Raw genomic sequence first — 7,722 nt, 5'->3', positions numbered from 1 at the left:
CTCTCTCTCTCTCTCTCTCTCTCTCTCTCTCTCTCTCTCTCTCTCTCTCTGTCTGTGTGTGTGTATGCACGTGCGTGCAAGTTTACATGTGAGTGAAGGTCAGAAGGCAATTTGGATATTGTTTCCTGGGTGTCATTCATTTTGTTTTGGAAACAGGTCTCCCACTGGGCTGGAGCTTGCTAACTTGATGGGGTTTGATAGAAGGTGAGTTCCAGGGATCTCCCTGTCTCTGCCTCCCCAGCTCTGAGAGTATGAGTGTGCAGCACCATGCTCATCTGTTTTACATATGTGCTGAGTATTGAACTCAGATCCCTGTGATCGTGAGGCAAACGATTTACAGACTGAGCCATCTACAGAGTCCCTTGGACAAATCTTTTAAAGTAATTTATGGAACATTACTTAAAAAAAACTTCTTATAGCAGAAATAGTGTGAGCATGTATGCACATATATGGTAAAATGAAATGTAAAAGCCATATACAGAGATGGGTAGAGGTTTTTATTTCATGCTTGTAAACGTGAGTACAGCTTAAGATAGATTCAAATTGATTCATTGTGTAGATTTCTATTTTGTTGCTGTGTTGTTAAAAATAATTTTAATATCTTCAAATCATGGGGAACTTGCAGGGTTAGTACAAAGGTAAATTAGTAAGTCCTTAAATGCATGTGGTACATTCATTTCACTTTAAGTCTTATAAATGTTAAACTAAACAAATTACATAATAGAGGTGATACGTGGTTTATGAGCAAGCTGATTTGGTCAGAAATTAAATAAAAAGTTTGATACAGAAGAGGATGCTTCATTACACTTGCAAACATGTCTTATCCACCCAGACTTACATTCCATAACAATAACATGGCCCATATGTTACTAAAGCAAATACACACACACACACAAAAAGGTAGTATATATAATCTAATAAGGATTCTAGTTTAAAGACCTTAATTAAAGTCTGGTTCCTTCACATTTTTGAGGTGGCTATAAAAGATGACACAATGTAGAAATTGTGTTGTTGGTTTTCCCTTTTGTAAATATAAAATAAACTTATAACATCAAAACCCTAAGTGGTGTTGTTATTATTATTGTGAGACAGGGTCTCACTATGTAGCTCTGGCTTGCCTGGAACTCACTATGTAGATCAGGCTGGCCTCAAACTCAGATCCACTTGCCTCTGCCTTTTAAGTGCTGAGATTAAAGGCATGAGCCACTAAGCCTGTTCTCTGACGTGTCCTGTAAAACTAATACAGAACTGTCCATTTTTGGAAGTGACAAATCCGTATCTCATTATATTCTCCTCTGATGAGTATTTCCTCCAGGCTCCTGAACTTTATTTAAAACTTTCACATCTACCTCCTTCACAGTGGAAACGTTACATGAAATGTTCAGTACTTTTTCCAACTCATAATAGAGTACTTCACTGTGCTGTCCCAGTCTCCCTCACTCACTCTCCTTTTTGTGAGGCTCACTGAAGTCAAGTATTTAAACAACTCTGGGCAGGATTCAGACCATCCTCACTGCCTTTTACATATACAGAAGCCAAAACTGAAGTGTGAGAGTCATCTTACAGCGTTTCTATCTGCATTGCTTTATCTGTGGATTCAACATGGTCATTGCACCAGAAACATGACTTAACACAGTAAACACAAAATGGCACCTGAACTCAAAATCATTGCTGGGTGTGATACAATAGCAACACAGAGAGGTCTGGCAACAAGGAAGAAACTAGGAAAAAGAGATCAACGATAAGTATAATTCCCCAGAGCAGGACTGTTCTCCAAGGTTTGAATAGCAAATGATGCTGATTTTTGCTTTTCCAAAGGGGTGAGTGAGTCTATCTTCTTCAAATAGCAGCACAATCACATGTCCTGCTCATAGTCTCAGCCTTCACTCTGCACTTTTAATCCTAGAAAATTCTCTTGAGCGAATCCTAGAAAGTTCTGAGATGCACAAGTAGCAGATAATGACAATGAGAGGGGAAAGACGGGGAGAGAAGAGAGAAGGCTGGGGAGAGGAGAAGGGAGGGGAGAGGGGAGGGGAAGGGAGGAGGAGGAGGAGAGAGAGAGCGAGAGAGAAGGGGAGAGAGGGAGGGAGGGAGGGAGGGAGGGAGGGAGAGAGAGAGAGAGAGAGAGAGAGAGAGAGAGAGAGAGAGAGAGGAGAGAGAGAGAGAGGGGGTTTGGAATACTGGTGGAAAGCCCAGCATCATGCTGGGCTTGTCTCTGAGTACAATCTCACAATATATAGGGTCAACATAGGCGTAGGTTCTCAGCTTCTTAATCTCATGAGCTTAGAAAAAACAACACTGATTTTTTTTGTAGTCATTCTTCTTTTGCTGGTTTTATTCTTTAATCTTTTTTTACAGTTCAGTCTTTATCTCCTTCCCCGTCTACCCTCTGACGGTTCCACATCCCATACCTCCTTCCCCCACCCTCTCTGGTCTCCAAGTCTCCAGGAGGATATTCCCTCCCCCAAAATCCATCCCACCAGACATCCCCACTCCCTGGGGCCTCAAGTCTCTTGAGGGTTAGGTGCATCTTCTCTCACTGAGTCAAGATCGGGGAGTCCTCTGCTGTATATGTCTTAGGGGCCTCATATCATCTGGTTTATGCTGCCTGGTTGATGGCTCAGTATCTGAGTAATCTCTGGGGTCCAGGTTAGTTGAGACTGCCAGTCCTTCTACAGAGTTGCCCTCCTCCTCAGGTTCTTCCATCTTTTCCCTAATTCAACCACAGGGGTCAGCAGCTTCTGTTCATTGGTTGAGTGCAAATATCTGCATCTGACTCTTTCAGCTCCTTGTTGGGTCTTTCAGAGGACAGTCATGATAGGTCCCTTTTTGTGAGCACTCCACAGCATCAGTAATAGTGTCAGGCTTTGGGGCCTCCCCTTGAGCTGAATGCCAATTTGGGTTTGACACTGGACCTCCTTTCCCTCAGGCTCTCCTCTATTTTTGACCATGCAGTTGTTTCAGACAGAAACAATTCTGGGTCAGAGTTTTTGACTGTGGGGTGGTAACCTCATCCCTCTACTTGATGACCTGTCTTTCTACTCTGGGTGGACTCTACAAGTTCCCTCTCCCATAAAATAAATAGATAAATAAATAAATAAATAATAAACCTCCTTCGAGACTGTCCCTTTCTTACAGTTTGGTGCTTCAAATTTGATAAAGACTGGAGTGCATGAGGTTTCTCCATTTGGATTCTCTTTCTTGTACTGAATTCAGATCCCAGTCACTCTTCATCATTTGAACATCTTCATTAACACTTTTGAGTTAAGGATGAAATATTTCATTCTCAAAGGAGACTGCTACATAACATGGAGTCAGAGGACAGACAATGACTCAAAACCGTAGTTCAGCTATTAGATGTAGGATTTCAAGCACTAAGAATATAGTAGGAAAGGAGGCAAGTAACTGTGAGGCTGCACACGTAGGTCAGGGGTTAAAGGTGACCACAGTCACTCTTCTCTTCAGAGAGTGAATTTGACCAGATGGCTCACAAAATCCTGTGGGACCGGTCCCACAGGTTCCAAGGCCTCTGGTCTCTACAGGCACCCATGTACATTTACACATAATTAAAAGTAAGATAATCATTGTAAAAGAATCTTAAGTCACTATTTCTACAGAACATCATTCTAGGATGATTAATAAACCATAAACAAATTTATAAAATGATTTCAGGTAGTCATAAACGTGATAGTAGAATGTATTTTTAAATGTCAGAATAAGGGGTCTGAACAGTAGCTTTGGTTATTTGTTTGTTTGTTTCTTTGTTTTGTTCCAAAATTTTAAGTACCAAGATCAGGAAAAATCTTTGATAAATTAATAATTTATCAGTAACATAAGTTAAAAAAAAATGGGATCAAGAGATACAGGAATCCAGGGATCAGGGTATAGACTGGTGATGGCACACCTACTATTATGTGTGAGAACCTAAAGTTCAGTCCCCAGAAACATTACTGAAAATGAGAAACAGAGACAGAGAGAAAAAGAATGAATTTAGTGAGAGAATGGTATACTCATGGTATACTCACCACAAGTCCTCTCTCTCTCTCTCTCTCTCTCTCTCTCTCTCTCTCTCTCTCTCTCTCTCTCTCCTTCCCTCCCTCCCTCCCTCCTCCCCCTGCCTCAGCTTAAATCTACATTGAAACTGTTTCTAAAACTCCAGATTTCCTTCTGTGAAAGAGGTGGAGAACCACCTTTCTATGAAGGCCTTGCTTGTTAGCTTTTGGTCACCTTGCTAGAATTATCAAGAAAGAGAGAACCTCTATTGAGAAAATGTCTCCAGAATATTAGCTAATAGACCAGTCCCTGGGTGCATTGTCTTGATTAACACTTAATGTGATAAAGTCCAGCCACCGTAGGTGGTGCCACCTCTGGACACACAGTCTTGAGTGGTATGTAAAAAAAAAAAAAAAAAAAAAAACCTGAATGAGCCATGGAGAGCAAGCCAGTTCTCAGAATTCTCCCACCACCTTTGCTTCCAGGTTCCTGCATGAGATTTTGCTCTGACTTCTTTCAATGACAGCTTATGACAGGGAAATAGAAGCCAAATAAACCATCTCCTACCTGTGTTGCTTTGGTCATGATGTTTACAACAGCAGTGGAAGGCAAACTGAGACAGGCGTGTAATACCTCAAATGCACAGAGTACAAGTGAGCCTGGCTTTGCTGATGTGGATTTGGCTGATACGTCAATATCACTGTTACTTTATCATGGTTTTGCCTGTGTATAGGCTGGGTCACTTTTCATTTATAGTTCATAGCCCCAAAAAAAAAGCCATTTTTGTGTAATTCTTTGTAAAGATTTCTATAGTATCAAGTCAAGGGCACCAAGAAAACTGAGTGTTCTCTAAATGTTTACTAAGGTTGAGGATGTGTAATGGTTTCTCTTACCATACAGCTCGAGGCTGCATCAAAAACCATCTTTAAATAAGGCCTCTAGTGAAACTAACTAACTAAACAAGTCTATGGCTGGCTTTGCAGAAATCAGGAGGGGGGATAAGGTTAGAGTACACACTGCATTTGTAGCAGTTAAAGCAACTGAAAAAGGTAACTTTCAACACTATAGGAAAGGCAACACAGATTAAACTCTATGAATTTCAAGATGGTAGTTAAACATGTTGTTACGTAAGAAACATTCAAGGGAATTAATAATCTGTCACAAACAGCATTCAAGGGAATTTAATAATCTGTCACAAACGGGATATACAGCAATAAAACTTCAACCACATTCTAGTTAAATACTTGTGATTTCTGAGCTTCTTGGAAAATGGAATGCAAATGTTCACAGTCTCAGAATTGTTACTTACTTCAGCAAAAAGTTGAATATATTCAACCTACTCATGTTACAAAACAAGCAAAAGAGCAGATACCTGGTACACAGGGGTCACCTTTGAAGAGTTCTGCCTCTAAAACTCCCAAGAAGCTGTGGTGCAGGTGCTTTCTCATCTCAGGGCTTCCTTGGGGCACAGGGATACAGCACCTCATGCAAGAGGTAAGCAAGCCTCAGGAGTAATTAATCTCGGGGTAACTGAAAAGAAATGAATTTTCAACCACTGAGTCCTTGGAAAAAGACCCTAACTTTCTACAGAGAAGTGTAGCAAGACTTATCAATGCTCCAAGTCCCAGCCTTATTTAGTTATAACATACAAATAAAATTTGTATTATTAAAGCTGTGTCTTGTGTTACTTTTATATATATAAATTTATATATATGTATATATATGATATCACATAAAATGTTAATATGTTATGTTTATAAGTAATTACAAATGTATATAATTTATATATAATAAAATAATATGTATAGTATTATTATATTAATATAAATAAATTTATATAAAATAGTGTATAATGTACAATACATAATAATGTGTATACTATAATAATAATTATAATATATATATCAAAGTATACATATATATCATAGTAACACTATATACTGTGATATATATATCAGTAGCAAGCTGAGCTACCATGTCTAGCCTGTTCCTTCTCCAGACACTATTTTCTATATGTGGGTACAATGACAACATCTCTAAACTTCAAGTATACATACATTAATTTTTATTACCAGCTATACATTAGGTTTTAGGCTTTTTTGTTTATCTTATGTGAAAAGTAAGCTGTTGGCAGAGTGTTTGGTTTTGATGTGAAATGTTCCTGCTGGCTTTTGTGTTTGAACACTTTGTCTCCAGCTAGTAGCACAGGTTTGGAATGTTTTGGAACCTTTGGGAAATGGTGGCCCTTTTGAGGAAGTGGATTACTCTGATAGAGGCTAAAGATTTTCTCGCTCATCACTTCCTGTCTGCTCTCTGCTTCATGAGCAGAACTTATGTGACTAGCTGCCTGCTTCAGTTAATGCCTTTCCCACTGATATGGCTGGCACATACCCCTTCTTAACTGGCAGTCAAAAGAAACTCTTCCTCTCCTGGGGCATTCCTACCAGAGATGCTGTTACAGCCATGAGAAACGTAAATCTTCCATTTCTGGGTCCACCTCAGAGATCAAAACAAGGCTAAATGCATAAAAAGCGTTCATTATCTATTAAAATGAATGTATGAGCCACGTTTCAGAAGGTTGACTACTGTGGTACTCTATGCTGATGTAGCATTGAATGGTACATAAACGTTAGGTAAAACAAACTATAAACTAGCCTTTGCTCAAACTGTAGGAAACTCTGTGCCCTATTCTATGAGTTTGAAGTGGGTTTTCAGTTTACCTCATGAAATAGCAGGACTCTCAGTGAAGTCTGACTTTCAGATATATGTAGACATGATTTTAGTGTAAGCGTGAACCAAATGTGACTTTTCATAAAAGATCACTATTGATATGAAATTTGCTAGGATTATATACAGGTATATCCTGCATCTTTACTTCTAAATCAGACAACTCCAGCTTCATGCTTTGAACTTAACAATTCGTTGTTCATCTTTTCTCTGGTGCCTGACTCCTGGAGCCTTATTAAAGTACTTTAAAGACTTTTAATTCTTTCCAGTTAAAATAAAAAGCACATAAGATGTGATCTCCTTGGCCTTGTTTGAAGAGGTATAGAAAAAATTCAGAACCTAAGTAATTATGAATAGATGCACAGACCAAGCAGTACTATCCACCATGCCCACTGAAGCATATTACACTGAATTCTGGTTAAAAAAAAAAAAAGGATAGCATTTCAGCCTTGTTCTAATGACATGGCCAGATGATGCCACAAAACTCTGGCATCACTAATAAGTACACACTGTCCTGGAAAATCAATAGTTTCTGAAGGGGATCCTGAGGGGATTTTCCACAACTTACCACACGCTCATAAATCCCTGGAGTTCAGGTGCATTGCATCCCCAAGCAAGAAACCCTGGGTCTCAACCATCTTCCTAAGCTGTTGGGCTGGAATGGTTGCTTTTAGCTTTGTTAAACGTATCCACTCTTAGATATCATATTTAACTGTTTCAATTGCACTAGGAAAGAAAATTTAAGCATAGACAGCACTCTTTCTAAGGAAAGCCTGCTGTCTGACGAGATAAGCATAAGTAAGCAAATAAATTTGGAGTTGGTTATTAATAACAAACAATAACCCACTACCACACTCTTTTGAGTATTAGACTTGTAACACTGGCAACAATGTTATCAAAATCTCTTGCAAAGAATCTCTAAAGAACCCTCAGGTGAACTTTCTTAGTTATATTCTTCCTTCCCCAGAATGTCTAAGTAAGGATTCTCTGAGAATATATATA

The sequence above is a fragment of the Grammomys surdaster genome, unplaced genomic scaffold (genome assembly GCF_004785775.1).
Source record: "Grammomys surdaster isolate TR1022 unplaced genomic scaffold, NIH_TR_1.0 126113, whole genome shotgun sequence".
Taxonomy (NCBI): Eukaryota; Metazoa; Chordata; class Mammalia; order Rodentia; family Muridae; genus Grammomys; species Grammomys surdaster.
The sequence above is the reverse complement of the archived record's forward strand: the minus strand, read 5'-3'. Positions refer to the sequence as shown.